At 46.1% G+C, this 17,558-nt stretch overlaps 1 pseudogene; it reads left to right on the top strand.

The window, feature by feature from the left end:
* Positions 1–13,166: 13,166 nt before the first annotated feature.
* Positions 13,167–14,275, top strand: LOC123405248 (annotated as a pseudogene).
* Positions 14,276–17,558: the final 3,283 nt, after the last annotated feature.

Genomic DNA, 17,558 nt, shown 5'->3' with positions numbered 1-17,558 from the left:
AACTTGCGACCAGCCTACAGCCAACGAAACTGAAGAGCTCCCTTGGAGGTGGTGCACAGGAACCTTCCATGCACACACCAGCTAGCGATAGCACAAACGCCGGATAATCATGCGTTGAGTACATGTACCACACATGCATTTTGAAATTTGTTTTGCTAGCGGTGTCGTAGGTCTTGATCCGATTATCCCAGGCTTCTTGCAACTCATCCTTAAGTGGCTGCATGTACACATTCATATTCTTCCCCGGATAGTTGGGCCCTGGAATTATCAATGTCAGGAAAATGTTTTTTCTTTTCATAATCTCTCCGGGTGGGAAATTGAGTGGAATGACAAATAGAGGCCAAAAATTGTATTGTGTTGCCGTCATACCATACACATTGAACCTATCCATGCTGATGGAAACTCTAGGATGCCTTGGATCTTCCGATTTATCCTTATGTAATGCATCGAAGTGCCTCCACGCAAAACAATCTTAAGTGTGTACAAGCATCTTATTCCCATATGCATCTAGTTTGGTTCTTTTGCCAAATTTGTGCCATGTCATCTGTCTGGCCGTCTCTTCGACCATGAAAAGACGTTGAAGTCTTGGTACGATTGGCAAATACCGAAGAACACTAATGGGCATTTTGGTGTGATTCTTCTCACCCATACCGTTGTCTACCACAATACACGTGGAAGAATTGCAAATGGGGCAATAGTTCAAGGCCGCACACTCAAGCCTAAATAAGGCACATCAATTCTCACAGGCATGTATATTCTCATAGGGCATATTAAGTACACCGAGGATTTCTCTGACTGGTACATGTTTGCAGGAAGTACACGACCTTTGGGTAGAAAGCGTCCAAATAACGTCATCATCGCATCGTAGCATTCTCTGCCTAGGTTGAATTGAGCCTTAAGAGCCATTACTTGCGTGATGGCATCCAGCTGATAAAGCTTAGTCTGCTCGTGGAGAGGACGTTTTGAAGACTCCAACATTTCACAGAAGGCCTTTGCAGATTCCTCCATCTCATCGTCCGAATCCCGAGCATCATCAAAGTCTTGCACCATGTCTTCGATCCCGGTACCATGCTCGTCGGTGCGACGACGAATCACCTCAGCTCTGGCACATTGGTCAGACTCACCATGAAAAGTCCACACCGTATAATTAGGCATAAAACCCCACTTCTGCAGGTGTTTCACCATTTCAAACTCTGTCTGCTTTTTCCAGTTGTCGCAGTCGGGACAGGGGCACCATATTTTTTGCTGGCCACTTGCAAATGCGGCTCTCACAAACCGACTGGTTTTTGTTAACCATTCATTGGTCATGTCTTTCTGACTAGGGTGACCAGTGTACATCCAAGCACTATCACTCATGTTGCCTAGCTACCTATGGGCGCACAAGAAATAAATATATAATTCATCATCTATATTCATCCACTAATCAAGTTTGTTAGTTTTATTAGGTCCATGCAACCTACACGCTAATAGGTAAAGATAGGTCCTAATCCCACCGGAGTATGTGTACATTGGGTTCGTTTTCCCATGCTCTACTCCACATGCGACGCAGAATTTCGGCAGCACCTCCCCGTTGTTCTCCTGATACACGTCGGGGGTCGGGGGTCGAGGGTTAGTGGCGTCGGGGGTCGGGGTCGGGGGTCGAGGGTCAGTGGCGTCGGGAATCGAGGGTCAGTGGAGTCGGGCATCGGGGGTCGGGGGTCTAGGGTCAGTGGCGTCTGGAGTCAAAGGCCAATGGCGTCGGGCGTGGGGGGTCGGGTGTTAGTGGAGTCGGGGGTTGGGGGTCGGCAGTCAGTGGTGTCGGGCATCGGGGGTCGGGAGTCAGGTGTGAGTGGCATCGGAGGTCGGGGGTCGAGGGTGAGGGGTTGGTGGCGTCGGGCGTCGTGGGTCGGGGGTCGGGGATCGGGGTCCTCTTCTTTCTTCTTCTCCTCTCTCCTCTTTTTCTTCTTCTTCTTGATCATCTTATTATTATTATTATTATTCTTTTTTTCCTCCTCCTCCTCCTCCTCTTCTTCTTCTTCTTCTTTCTTTGATCTTTCTCCTCCTATCCTCTTTCTTCTTCTTCTTCTTCTTCTTCTTCTTTCTTCTTCTAGTTTGTTATTCTCTTATTTTCTTCTGAGTTTTTTTTCTATCTATTTTTTTCTTTTCTATCTACTTTTTCTACTTAATAATCTAATTATCTAATTTAACATAAAAACAGAAAAAACAAACTATCCAATTTAACAGAAATAACACAAAATAAACTAACTATCTAAATTAACTATCTAATTTAAAAGAAAAAAACAGGAAATAAAGCCAAAAAGAAAAAAAAAACCTTACCTGCAGGGGCAGTGGGCGGCCGGGGCGGAGGGCAGTGGGAGGAGGGGAGGGCGAGCTTCGGCCGTGGTCGGCGGGGAGGAGGGGCGTGGGGAGGAGGTGCGCGGGGAGGAGGGGAGGGCGAGCTCCGGCCGTGGGCAGCGGTGGTGGGTCGGAGCGGCTTCGGTGGTGGTGGCGGTGGCGCTGGGGTGGGCAGGGCGCGGGGAGGAGGTGCGTGGAAAGAAGGGGCGCGGGGAGGAGGGGCGCGAGGAGCTCCGGCCGTGGGCGGTGGTGGTGGGCCGGAGCGGCTCAGGTGGTGGTGGCGGCGGCGCTGGAGTGGGCTAGGGGCGCGTGCGAGAGAGGCAGGAGGTCGAGGGGAGTGGGGGTGGAGTGTGCCGTTAGGGGAGCGGGGGTGGGGGCTTGGCGCCGTTAGGGGGAGCGCCCCTTTGCCGTCTACAAAGGCTGGGAGGCACACGGCAAAGGGGTGGGTGGGGTGGGGCGGGCTTTGGCCGTTAGGGTGGCGCCCCTTTGCTGTCTGCATGTCTTTGTCGTCCGCATGTGGGGCCTTTGCCATGCGTCAGCAGACGGCAAAGAGGTGGCCGATGGCAAATAAAACCTTTTGCCGTCAGCAACCTCTTTGTCGTGTGCTTTGTACCAGCTGATGGCAAAGATGATCTTTGCCATGCGTCAGCAGACGGCAAAGGCATGGCAGACGACAAATTTCTCAATTTCAGTAGTATACTGATACGTCTCCAACGTATCTATATTTTTTTATGGTTTCATGCTATTATCTTGTCGAACTTTGGATGTTTTGTGTACCTTTTATATATTTTTTGGGACTAACTTATTAACTTTGTGCCAAGTGCGAGTTCCTCTTTTTCCATGTTTTTGACCCCTTTCAGAGGAGGATTTTGAACGGAGTCCAAACGGAATGAAACTGCCAAAAAGATTTTTTCTGAAACAGAAAAAGATCGGGAAGCCGGAGAATTAGGGTAGGGGCATGCAGGGACCCCAGAAGCCCTCATGGCGTGACCAGGGGGGCCCGCAGCTCCCTAGCTTGTGGGATCCCTGAGCCTCCTCTGCCCTAGGTTTTGCGCCTATATATTCCCTAAAATCCTAGACATAATCAGGAGATCATTGAAAGTACTTTTCCGCCGCCGCAAGCTTCTATCTCCACAAGATCCCATCTAGGGCACGTTCTGGTGCCCTTCCGGAGGGGGATTCGGATATGAAGGGCTTCTTCATCAACACCATGACCTCTCCGATGATGCGTGAGTAGTTAACCATAGACCTACGAGTCCATAGCTAGTAGGTAGATGGCTTCTTCTCTCCCTTGGATCTTCAATACAAAGTTCTCCATGATCTTCATGGAGATCTATCCGATCTAATCATCTTTTGCGGTGTGTTTGTCGAGATCCGATGAATTGTGGATTCATGATCAGATTATCTATGAATCTTATTTGAGTTTCTTCTGATCTCTCTTATGCATGATTTTTTATATCCTTGTAATTCTCTTTGAGTTGTGGGTTTTCTTTGGCCAACTAGATCTATGATTCTTGCAATGGGAGAAGTGCTTGGTTTTGGGTTCATACCGTGCGGTGACCTCACCAAGTGACAGAAGAGGTAGCGAGGCACGCATCATGGTGTTGCCATCAAGGGTAAAAAGATGGGGTTATCATCATTGGTTTGAGATTATCCCTCTACATCATGTGATCTTGCTTAAGGCGTTACTCTGTTCATCATGAACTCAATACACTAGATGCATGCTGGATAGCGGTCGATGTGTGGAGCAATAGTAGTAGATGCAGAAAGTATCGGTCTACTTGTCTCGGACGTGATGCCTATATGTATGATCATTGCCTTACATATCGTCATGCCTTTGCACGGTTCTAACAATTGCTCGACAGTAATTTGTTCACCCACCATAATACTTGCTATTTTGAGAGAAGCCTCTAGTGAACACTATGGCCCCCGGTCTACTCCACTCCATATTTTCAGCCTTGCTCTTTTACTTCGTTGCACTTCCCGCCTTCAGATCTCACTTTGCAAACAAGCTTGATGGGATTGACAACCCCTTTATAGCGTTGGGTGCAAGCTCTTTTGTGTTTGCGCAGGTACTCTGGACTTGACGAGATTCTCCTACTGAATTGATACCTTGGTTCTCAAACTGAGGGAAATACTTACTGCTCCTGTGCTGCATCATGCTTTCCTCTTCAAGGGAAAAACCAACGCAAGTCGAGTCTCCGTCAACGTGTCAATCTCTGGCGCTGTTGTTTGTTGCCGTAGCAGAAGAATTTCTGGCGCTGTTGTCGGGGAGGATCAAGTCAATAACTCATCCAAGTAAGTGTCGCAAATTCATCTCTTGCATTTACTTTGTTTGCCAGTTGCGTCTCGTTTTCCTCTCCCCCACTTCACAATTTGCCTTTTTCGTTTGCCTTTTCGTTCGCCCTTTTTCTCCCTTGCTATTTGTTTGCTTGTGTGCTTGCTTGCTTGCTGGAGTCACCATGAATGAAAACACCAAACTCTGTGACTTCTCGGATACTAATAATAATGATTTTATTAGTACTCCGATTGCTCCCGCCACTAGTGCGGAGTCATACGAAATCAATGCCGCTTTGCTGAATCTAGTTATGAAAGAGCAATTCTCCGGCCTTCCTAGTGAAGATGTCGCATCCCATCTTAATACCTTCATTGAGCTTTGCGATATGCAAAATAAGAAAGATGTGGATAATGATGTGATTAAATTGAAACTTTTTTACTTTCTTGTTGCGAGATTGTGCAAAAACTTGGTTTTCGTCTTTTCCCAAAAATAGTATCGATTCTTGGGATAAGTGCAAAGATGCTTATATATCCAAGTATTTTGTGCCGGCTAAGATTATCTCTCTTCGTAATTATATCATGAATTTCAAGCAACTTGATCATGAACATGTTGCACAATCTTGGGAGAGAATGAAATTGATGATTAGAAATTGTCCCGCTCATGGCTTGAGTCTTTGGATGATTATTCAAATCTTCTATGCTGGCTTGAATTTCGCTTCTAGAAATATCTTGGACTCTGCCTCAGGTGGAACGTTCATGGAAATCACGTTAGGAGAAGCCACAAAATTCCTAGACAATATCATGACAAACTACTCTGTGTGGCACACTGAAAGGTCACCTACTAGTAAGAAGGTACACGCTATAGAAGAAATTAACTCATTGAGCGCTAAGATGGATGAGTTAATGAATTTGGTTTCTAGTAGAAGTTCTCATTTAGATCCTAATGATATGCCCTTGTCTTCTTTGATTGAGAGTAGCAACGCTAGCTTGGACGTTAATTTTGTTGGTAGGAATAATTTTGGCAACAACAATGCTTTTAGAGGAAACTATGTTCCTAGGCCTTTTCCTAGTAACTCCTCTAATAACTTTGGCAACTCCTACAACAATACTCATGGAAATTACAATAGATTACCCTCTGATCTAGAGAGTAATATCGAACAGTTTATCAACTCGCAAAATATTTTCAATGCGACCATAGAGGAAAAACTACTCAAAATTGATGATTCGGCTAAAAGCGTTGGTAGGATGTCTAGTGATATTGATGCTTTGAAAGTTAGATGTGCTCCCCCAAAGATCAATATGGATGAAACTTTGAAAGCTATGCATATTTCCATGATTGATAGCAAAGAAAGAACCGCCCAAATTCGTGCTAGACATGAATGGCTTAAAAAGGCATGTTCTCGTGATAAGAATCACAATGATCTTAAAGTGCTTGGTGTGACTCCCATTGAATCTTTGTTTTCTTGTGTCAAACCTAATGATGATGGGGCTGGATATGAACCCACTTTGGTTGAAAAGTGCCCCAATGATTCGGAGTCCATCTATCTTGATGCTAAAAGCATTGAAAGTGGAGTAGAAGATATTAAAACTTTGAGTAGTAATGAAATTACTACCTTGGATTTCAAGGAATTCAATTATGATAGTTGCTCCTTGATTGAATGCATTTCCTTGATGCAAGCCATGTTAAACTCTCCACACGCTTATAGACAAAAGAAGGTCTTTACCGATGATATCGTCGAAGCTATGATAAAATCTCTTGAAGAGAAACTTGAATTGGAAGTCTCTATCCCTAGAAAGCTTCATGATGAGTGGGAACCTACCATCAAAATCAAAATCAAAAACTATGGATGCAATGCTTTGTGTGATTTGGGTGCTAGTGTTTCCGCGATTCTAAAGTCTTTATGTGATGTTCTGGGTTTTAATGATACTGAAGAGTGTTCTCTTAATTTGGATCTTGCGGATTCTACTATCAAGAAACCCATGGGAAGGATCAATGATGTTCTTATTATTGCAAATAGGAACTATGTACCCGTGGATTTCATTGTGCTTGACATTGATTGCAATCCTGCATGCCCTATTATTCTTGGTAGACCTTTCCTAAAGACTATCGGTGCTATCATCGATATGAAAGAAGGGAATATTAGATTTCAATTTCCTTTAAATAAGGGCATGGAACACTTTCCTAGAAAGAAAATAAGATTTCCTTATGAATCCATGATGAGGGCCACTTATGGTTTGAGCACCAAAGACGACGATATGTGATTTTATCGCCTTATGCCTAGCTAAGGGCGTTAAACAATAGCGCTTGTTGGGAGGCAACCCAATGAATTTATCTTTTTTCTTTCTGTTTTGTTGCGTTCACACCATCATAATTCTGTTGTGATTGTGTTTTATGTGTTTCCTTTTGTGTTTGAGCCAAGCAAAACTTTTATCACTAGTCTTGGTAATGGTTGTTTGATCCTGCTGGAAAAAGACAGAAACTTTGCGCTCACGAGATGATTTTTAATTTTATTCAGAAAGAGATTTTGACTTGATTATTTCTGCTGCTGGTTGATATGCCTTTTGCCCAGGCAGTCATAATTTTTCAGAATCTGTGAGGTACCAAAAGTATACGAAGTATACTGATTGCTACAGACTGGCTGGTTTTGACAGATTCAGTTTTTGTTGAGTTGGTTGCTTGTTTTGATGAAATTGTAGTTAGTATCGGGGGTTACTTGCCATGGAAAAGTGAGAATACAGTAGCCCAACACCAATATAGATAGAATTCAAGTTTTCTACAGTACCAAAAGAGGTGGTAGTTTGTTTTCTTGTGCTAATGTTATCACAAGTTTCTGTTTAAGTATTGTGTTGTGAATTTTCTAAGTTTTGGGTGATGTTGTCATGGACAAAGAGATAAGGAGTGGAAAGAGCTCAAGATTGGGGATACCCAAGGCATCCCAAGCAAAATTCAAGGACACCAAAAAGCCTAAGCTTGGGATGCCCCGGGAAGGCATCCCCTCTTTCGTCTTCAATCCATCGGTAACATTACTTGGAGCTATATTTTTATTCACCACATGATATGTGTTTTGCTTGGAGCGTCTTGTATCGTAGGAGTCTTTTATTTTTTTTGTGTCACAATCATCCTTGCTGCACACCTTTAGAAAGAGACATGCACTCATCATGATTTTTCTAGAATGCTCATAGTGCTTCACTTATATCTTTTGAGCTAGATAATTTTTCTCTATGTGCTTCATTTATATCTTTTAGAGCACAGCGGTGCGTGACTTGGTAGTTGGCTTATGCTATGAAAGTAGTCCCAAAGGTGATAGGTATCCAAAGGGGATACAAAAACCTCCATCTTCATGTGCATTGAGTAGAAAGAGAAGTCTTGATTCCTCTCAATTAGTTTTGAGACGTGGATTTGATAATATTAAGAGCTATGTTAGTAGGGTGTTGTGAGTCTAGAAATACTTGTGTTGAAGTTAGTGATTCCCGTAGCATGCATGTATGGTGAACCGCTATCTTAGGAAGTCGGAGCATAATTGATCTATTGATTGTCATCCTTTGTGTTGAGGTCGGGATCGCGCGATGGTTAACACCTACCAACCCTTCCCCTAGGAGTATGCGTTTAGCACTTTGTTTCGATTACTAATAAAAACTTTCACAACAAGTATGTGAGTTCTTCATGACTAATGTGAGTCCATGGTATAGATGCACTTTCACCTTCCACCATTTCTAGCCTCTCTAGTGCCGCGCAATTCTCGCCGGTGCACAAACCCACCATATGCCTTCTCAAAACAGCCACCATACCTACCTACTATGGCATTTTCATATCCATTCCGAGATATATTGCCATGCAACTCCCACCGTTCTGTCTCATGACTTGTGTTGTCACTCTCATATTGCCATTGCATGATCGTAAGAAAGCTAGCGAGATGTTTCAATGTCATACGCCAAGCTAGATCGTTGCACATCCCGGTACACTGCCGGAGGCATTTCCTATAGAGTCATCATCGTTCTAAGCTTTGAGCTGTGAGTAAATAAAAGTGTGATGATCATCATTATTAGAGCATTGTACCATGTGAGGAAATTAAAAAAAGGGGCCAAAGAGCCCATACAAAAAAATAAAAAAAGAGAGGCCCAAGAGCCTAAATAAAAAATAGAGAAAAGAGAGAAAAAGAGAGAAGGGACAATGCAACTATCTTTTTCCACACTTGTGCTTCATAATAGCACCATGTTCTTCATGATTGAGAGCATCTTGCTTTGTCACTACCATATGCTAGTGGGAATCTTTATTATATAACTTGGCTTGTATATTCCAATGATGGGCTTCCTCAAAACTGCCCTAGGTCTTCGTGAGCAAGCAAGTTGGATGCACACCCACTAGTTCTCCTTTTGAGCTTTCACATACTTATTGCTCTAGTGCATCCCTTGTATGGCAATCCCTACTCATTCACATTGATATCTATTAATGGGCATCTCCATATCCCTTTGATACGCCGAGTCAATGTGACCATCTCCTCCTTTTTGTCTCACAACCACCACCACACTCTATTCCACCTATACTGCTATATCCATGGCTCACGCTCATGTATTGTGTGATACTTATAAAATGTTTGAGAAAGTAAGAGTGCTAAAACAATTACTTGGCCAATACCGGGGTTGTGCATGATTTACATTAGTTGTGTGAGGATGATGGAGCATAGCCAGACTATATGATTTTGTAGGGATAACTTTCCTTGGCCTTGTTATTTTGAAAGTTCGTGATTACCTTGCTAGTTTGCTTGAAGTATTATTGTTTTCATGTCAATAGCAAACTATTGTTTTGAATCTTACGCATGTGAACATTCATGTCATGTGAAAGAAGTTGCAAAGGACAACTATGCTAGGTAGCATTCACATCAAAAATTCAGTCTTTATCACTTCCCTAGTCGAGGACGAGGAGGAGGTCAGCTTGGGGATGCTTGATACGTATCCAACATATCTATAATTTTTAATGGTTTCATGCTATTATCTTGTCAAACTTTGGTTTATTTGTGTACCTTCTATATATTTTTTGGGACTAACTTATTAACTCAGTGCCAAGTGCCAGTTCCTGTTTTTTTCCATGTTTTTGACCCCTTTCGGAGGAGAATTTTGAATGGAGTCCAAACGGAATGAAACTGCCAAAAAGATTTTTTCCGAAATAGAAAAACATCGGGAAGCTAGAGAATCAGGGCAGGGGGCCTGCAGGAACCCCAGAAGCCCTCATGGTGAGGCAAGGGGCGAGGCTTGCGCCTCCCTGGCTTGTGGGTTCCCTGAGCCTCCTCTGCCCTAGGTTTTGCGCCTATATATTCCCTAAAATCCCAGAAAAAATCAGATATCATCGAAAGTACTTTTCGGCCACCGCAAGCTTCTATCTCCGCAAGATCCCATCTAGGGCACGTTCGGGTGCCCTGCGAGAGGGGGGGTTCGGATACGAAGGGCTTCTTCATCAACATGAAGAACTCTCCGATGATGCGTGAGTAGTTCACCATAGACCTACGGGTCCATAGCTAGTAGTTAGATGACTTCTTCTTTATCTTGGATCTTCCATACAAAGTTCTCCATGATCTTCATGGAGATCTATCCGATGTAATCTTTTTTTCGCGGTGTGTTTGTCGAGATCCGATGAATTGTGGATTTATGATCAGATTATCTATGAATCTTATTTGAGTTTCATCTGATCTCTCTCATGCATGATTTCATATCCTCGTAATTCTCTTCGAGTTGTGGGTTTTGTTTGGCCAACTAGATCTATGATTCTTGCAAAGGGAGTAGTGCTTCGTTTTGGGTTCATACCGTGCGGTGACCTCACCCAGTGACAGAAGGGGTAGCGAGGCACGCATCGTGTTGTTGCCATCAACGGTAAAAATATGGGGTTTTCATCATTGGTTTGAGATTACCCCTCTATATCTTGTCATCTTGCTTAAGGCGTTACTCTGTTCATCATGAACTCAATACACTAGATGCATGCTGGATAGCGGTCGATGTGTGGAGTAATAGTAGTAGATGCAGAAAGTATCGGTCTACTTGTCTCGGACGTGATGCCTATATGTTTGATCATTGCCTTATATATCGTCATGACTTTGCGCGGTTCTATGAATTGCTCGATGGTAATTTGTTCACCCACCGTAATACTTGATATTTTGAGAGAAGCCTCTAGTGAACACTATGGCCCCCGGGTCTACTCCACACCATATTTTCAGCCTTGCTCTTTTACTTCATTGCACTTTCCGCCTTCAGATCTCACTTTGCAAACAATCTTGAAGGGATTGACAACCCCTTTATAGCGTTGGGTGCAAGCTCTTTTGTCTTTGCGCAGGTACTCTGGACTTGACGAGATTCTCCTACTGGATTGATACCTTGGTTCTCAAACTGAGGGAAATACTTACTGCTCCTGTGCTGCATCACCATTTCCTCTTCAAGGGAAAAACCAACACAAGCCCAGTCTCCGTCAACGCGTCAATCTCTGGCGCTGTTGTCTGTTGCAGTTGCATGTACCAACCAAAATTTTGATTTATCTCTGTTTTAAAGCTGATGTTCTGGAACCTCTCCAAATCAATGCTTCCGTCTGCGAAGGGCCTATCTATTTTACTTTTCTGTTGTATCATCCTCTTCTATGAAAATCACCAACTATAGAGAGCATAATTGTCATTCCGAGTGTAACGTGCATTGTCCCAAAGCACCACATTGTCTTCTGCATGATTGTGATATTGCTTATTCTAAAATATTTATTTCTAGTCTCCTTTAGAACTCCGAAGGAGCGTCTGCATATATGTTTTGCTTCACTCATGGGGGCTAGCGAGATACCACTATAGTATATCCAAGTCATGTGCATTGTGATCTTCTCATCATTTTCAGTTACATATTATTCATTCTTAGTTGTTTGAAATTCTTCACTTGATCAAAGGATTGCTTCGTGCATTGTCTTTGTAGCATTACTTCAATACTTGTTGGACTTGTTCGTAGTGCATGCTTATATACATCTGAAGAAGCAAAAGAGTTTGTCAAGTTTACTTTGTTGTGTTCAGTTCGTTGAATTCCATTGATTGAGGACAAGAAATATGCTAATCTTGGGGGAGTTGATACGTCGCAAACGTATCGACTTTTCCACACACTTTTGCTATTGTTTTGGACTCATTCTTGCATGATTTGAATGAAACTAACACGGACTGATACTGTTTTCAGCAGAGCTGCCTATATGGTTTTCTTGTGTGCAGGAAAATGGATATTTAGACGTCCCGGAAAATTCTCATAAAAAACAGAGAAAATGCACCACCGGGAGCGACCATGGGCCAAAAGATGGGCCAGAGGGGAGCCACAGGGCCCCCAGGTGCCCTGCTGGCGCGGCCTGCCCCCTGGCCGCGCCGAGAGTCCGCCTGGGTGGGGCCCACCCCTTTTGGTGCCCTACTTTGGCTTCTATTTTTACCTGTGACGATGAAATTTTAGAACAGAAGTTGTTTTGCAAGTTCTCGACACGGAGCCGTTGCCACCCTTCGTTCTTCTTCGGGAGAGCTAATGTGGAGGCTGTTTTGGCTTCCATCATGTGTGAGTAATTCCCACTCCATCATCCTTCCATGGCTTCTCCCATCATGTGTGAGTAATTCCCTGTTGGAGGTGAAGGGAATGGGAGAGATTGGATGAGTTAGATCATGTAATAGTTCGTCGGATTGTTGGGGGCATGTTGCCTATCATCTACTATGATGTTTATCATCTTTGCTACTACTTGTTACTCTTAATGCTTCTCACTTTGGGCCAGAGTGCCATTATTTAAAATCTGAATACCTTATGTTTTCCTCAATATATTTGTGTTCTATATCCTATCTATGAGTAGTATGCACCTGTTACAGTTCGGAACCGGTGATCCCAATGGTGACAGCTTGGGACACCAAAGGGGATGGGCTATAGTTTGAGGATTCCATGTATCCATTGATTGTTAATGCTTTGTTCGGGTGCTCTTTGACACGAGCACCTTAATCTCCATAAGTTCCTTTTGGCCCCATTGATAGCGGGATGGTAGGACACAAGATGTTGTGCAAGTTCTTATTGCAAGCACACACGACTACCTCGGGATACATGCCTAATGTTTGATATATGCCTAGATGATCATTACTTCTCTGTGTGCCTTGCCTCAATTTGAATACATGATATCTCTCATCCATGACCAACCATCCATCTCCTTAGCCTATAGTGTTTTAATCTTATTGGTCACAAGTAGCTTTACTTTCTCCGTTTTACTTTTGTTGCATTGCCACTATTATTCCCGTTGCCACCATCACCTCCATATCACCGTTGCTACTAATATTTTGTTGCCAAGAAAGTATCTTTTAGGTGCGATTGAATTGACAACTCAACTGTTAAAGCTTATAAATATTCTTTGGCTCCCCTTGTGTCGAATCTATAAATTGGGTTAACTTACCCGCGAAGACTCTTGCGATCCCCTACACTTGTTGGTTATCACTCGCCGCTACAACCCGCCCAAGCGCCAGACCCAATTCCCACCAGCTGGCACCATTGGCAAGGCGGGGAAGGCTGAGAAAGGCACTTTTGCCAAGATGAAGAAAAAGAAGGGCGGCGAGCCCTCCAATGGCGGTGCCAAGCTCGCATCTTTGGTATCCCACCCTTCGGCCCCTAATAGAGTGGAAGATCAGGCCGGAGCTGTGGCTCGCGCTGTGGCCGTGTCCTGCTTCAACTCCGGGGAGGAGCACCATTACCAAGCCGTATGCAAGAAACCGTCGTCCTGCCACAAATGCAAGAGCACGGAGCACCCTGGTCTGCTGTGCCCAGAGGGTGGCCTGGAGAATGATCTCGTGTTGTACAGTCACGCACTCGATGATTTCGGATACTACCAGCTAGAGGTTCCTGAGACTCCTGCTTCATCAGCGCTCTGTGCCCTCATCTCAATCGTGGGTGGGAGGACTACATCTCCTGCCATCATAACGGCGGAGCTGCATCACCTCTTCAAGCCGGACTGGGATTGGGGTGTCAAGGCGATCTCGGATAATGAGTTCACATCACTCTTCCCCGATCCAGCTAGCTTGGGCTTTGGAACCCACAAGGGTGAACTCACCTTGGGTCTAAACAAGCTCATCATCAATATCTCTGTTTTGGAGGTTGATCCTCTTGTTGCGGCCGTTCTTGAGCCTTGTTGGGTTCAGATTAGGGGCCTTCCCACGATTGCCAATCAAACCAAGGTGATTCGCAAGATGTCGCGGCTCCTTGGCAAGATTGTGGAGGTGGACGAGGTATCCCTATTCAAGACAGCAGTACATGCCAAACTCCTGACCCACAAATTGTCTAAACTCCAGACTACTGTGCGATCTTCTTCAACCGCGCGGGATACAACATCCGCATCTCTGTCGAGGATGCGGAGACGCTAGGTGACGGGGGCTTGCTGCCCGACGCGGGCCTCCCCGGGCCCAAGGATGAGGGTGGTGCGGGCACTGGTTGTGACCCTCCCACACGCCGTCCGTCCGCGCCCCCTCGGCTGGCACCGATGATGATGTCGTGGATGATGTGTCGGGCCCACTGCCGCAGTGATCTCAGGCTGCCGGTCTGGGCAAATCTATTGCAGCCCTAGACGCCGATACGCTGCTGGGTGAGGTTCGGCAGACACCTCTCTCGGAGCCAGGGGAGGACCCGCCAGACTCCTGTGGCTCCCTGATGTCGGGCTCACCTCGCTCACCTGGGGCGAGCGATGCCAGCAGTATGGGGTTGGAGGTCTGCCCACCCTCTTGGCCCCGGGTGGGTTCGCGAGTGGGGTGTTTAGATCAGCCCAGCCACACTCTGACACCGCTGCCAACACGTGATGGGCCCGTTGGTTCGCCTCCATCCCCTTAGGCGACGGTGCGCCCCTCCACCCGACTATCAAATGGCCCCCCAGACCTGCCGCCTCACCTAGCCCGTCCCAGGGGCTGGCCCCGGTCGGCCTCTTTTCCTGCAACGGTGGCACAAAAGGGTGTGTGCATCAATTCTTCGAGCTTCGTGGGGGCGTCGCCCAACGCCATCGAGAATGTCGAGCGTCGGGCGGCGTTACGCAACCTGGACCTAGGCCCGTCCCTCGACCCTTCCATCGAAACTTCTATTGGAGATGTTTCGTTATACTTTTCCGCGCCTGTGAGTGAACCCCTTGGCTGGCTGGCCAAAATTTCACACGATGTTGCCATAGTGTTTCGTGGGGAAAAAGGTCCCGCGATTGAGCAGCTGGCTGCCATTCAGGCAAAGTAAATCCTTGATGGATGCCTGTTGGCGGCATGGGCTCGGACTACAGATGAGAGCACGAATACCTCACGGCCACTGGCGCGTGGGGAGGTTGGCCCTCTGGCCCCGACGGAGATCCGCGGCCACACTCGTGCCCGCACTTTGCTGCTCCGTCGCACCAACAGAGTCTCTGGTGCTCCGGGGTCTAGGGTGGATGCCCTAGACGAATAGATGTGGGAACTAATTTGGAACCCGTGCGACTTTGGGATTGATGGCCGCCGCAGGCAGCTCATTGACGACATGCGGTACGAAGCCATTGATATTGTTGCCATCTCTGAAACCATGCGAACTGATTTTTCGCTACCCGAACTAGAGCACCTTAGCAGACACTTTTTTGCCTGGCACTAGCTACCATCCTCGGGGGTAGTTGTCCACTCGGGTGGTATCCTCCTAGGGGTGAAGGATACCACATTTGATATTGGGTCCATGGACCGGGGAGAGTTCTTTGTTAGCATGGAAGTGTGGGAACGAGATGTAACTTAAAATGGGAAGTCATAGTGGTGTATTGTCCGACCGACCACACATGATGTCAGGTCTTCTTAGATGAGTTGCATCGTAAGATTGAGGCGGCCACCCTCCCCCTAATTATAGGCGGCAACTTTAACCGCTTATGGTCTCCTTTGGATAAAAATAATGCCCGGGTGGATGTCCCGGGTATGCAGCGTTTCAATGATTGGATTGTTGATCTCGGTATACGAGAGCTTGACCGGGTTGGGCTAAGGTTCACCTGGACCAACCGCCAAATCAACCCCACGCGGAGTGTCCTTGACCGAGTTTTTATGTCCCCAGACTGGGAATCACGGTTCCCCCTAGAGTCCCTACACGCCATCGTGCGAATTGGGTCTGACCATGTACCCCTCCTGCTGTCAACCGCAGATGAGAGACCGCGGCCTCCCCCTAGATTCCGCTTCGAGACCTCTTGTTTTAGGCAGCAGGGCTTTGCCGAGGCTGTGCGAGTCCACTGGATGGCGGCACGTGGTGAACCTCATCGAATGATGTCTGTGGTGGATGACTATCACTTCTTGGCTAAACACTCCACACAATTCATGAAAGGTTGGGGGGCCAACGTGGGGCGGGAACTTAAACTTCGTAAGTGAGTGCTCATCTGTGAGATTCAAGGTCTTGACGTGCGTGCCGTCTCGTCCGGTCTGGCTGCCGATGAGTGGGCCATACGTTACAGCCTAGAGGACAATCTTTTAGAGATCTACCGCAAGGAAGAGGCTTACTGGCGGCAGCGGGGAGCCTACAACTGGTGCTCTTTGGTGACACCAACACTACATACTTCCATGCTATCTCTAATGGCCATAGACGGAGATGTACCATCCCACTCCTTTGGGATGGTGATCGGCTGGTGCAAGAGCCCGGAGAGATTCAGATGCACATGGACGACTTCTATAAGGAGCTCTTTGTGGCCCGACCGAGGTCGGGCATTGTACTAGCTGACTCCATTTGGGAGAGGGGCCAACGAGTCACGGCCGCTGAGAATAGGGCCCTCCTCGCTCTTTTTGAGGAGGACGAGGTGGCCATGATCATCAAAGGGATGAATCCATCCTCGGCTCCGGTACCTAATGGCCTATTGATCAGGTTTTTCCACACATTCTGGCACTCCATCAAGGGAGAGATCATGGCGCTCTTTCGCGAGTTTGAACAGGATGTTTCCGTCCTCTCAAGGCTGAATTTCGGGATAATCTCCCTCATCCCGGGGCCTCGGATATTAGGCAGTTTCGGCCAATAACTATCATCAATGTAATCTTCAGGATTTTAGCTTAGTTCCCGACTGGCCAAGGAGTAAGGAAGGGAGATCCATTCTCCCCCTTCTTATTCAACCTTGTGGTTGATGCCTTGGCCGCAATCCTAGACAAGGACAAAGGGGTCGCCCACCTCACGGGCATGTGTGATACGTCTCCAATGTATCTATAATTTTTTATTTTTCCATGCTATTATATTATCAACTTGGGATGTCTTATGTGCATTTTATGCCATTTTATATCATTTTTGGGACTAACCTATTAACTCAGTGCCTAGTGCCAGTTTCTTTTTTTTCCTTGTTTTTGACCTTTTTCAGATAGGAATATCAAACGGAGTCCAAATGGAATAAAACTTTCGCGATGATTTTTTTGGACCAAAAGAGACCCCTGAAGCTTTGGAAGAAGGCCAGAAGAGCCACGAGGGGGTCACGAGCCCGGTAGGCGTGCCCTACCCCCCCCCCCCCCCAAAAGGGCCTAGCAGGCTCATGACCTCCTCGTGGGCCCAACTGACGTAATTCCACCGCCATAAATTCCTATAAATAGAGAAACCCCCGGAGAGAGCCACGAAAATACTTTTCCGCCGCCGCAAGCTTCTGTCTCGGCGATATCCCATCTGGGGACCGTTCTGGTGCCCTGCCAGAGGGTGATTCGGACATGGGGGCTTCTTCATCAACACCATTGCCTCTCTGATGATGCGTGAGTAGTTCACCACAGACCTATGGGTTCATAGCTAGTAGCTAGATGGCTTCTTCTCTCTCTTGGATCTTCAATACAAAGTTCTCCATGATCTTCATGGAGATCTATCCGATGTAACTTTCTTTTGCGGTGTGTTTGTCGAGATCCGATGAATTGTGGATTTATGATCAGATTATCTATGAATATTATTTGGTTCTCCTCTGATTTCTTATATGCATGATTTCGTATCCTTGTAATTCTCTT

This window comes from Hordeum vulgare, chromosome 6H, assembly GCF_904849725.1.
Source record: "Hordeum vulgare subsp. vulgare chromosome 6H, MorexV3_pseudomolecules_assembly, whole genome shotgun sequence".
Classification (NCBI taxonomy): Eukaryota; Viridiplantae; Streptophyta; class Magnoliopsida; order Poales; family Poaceae; genus Hordeum; species Hordeum vulgare.
This window is presented reverse-complemented; position numbering and strand designations above follow the sequence as displayed.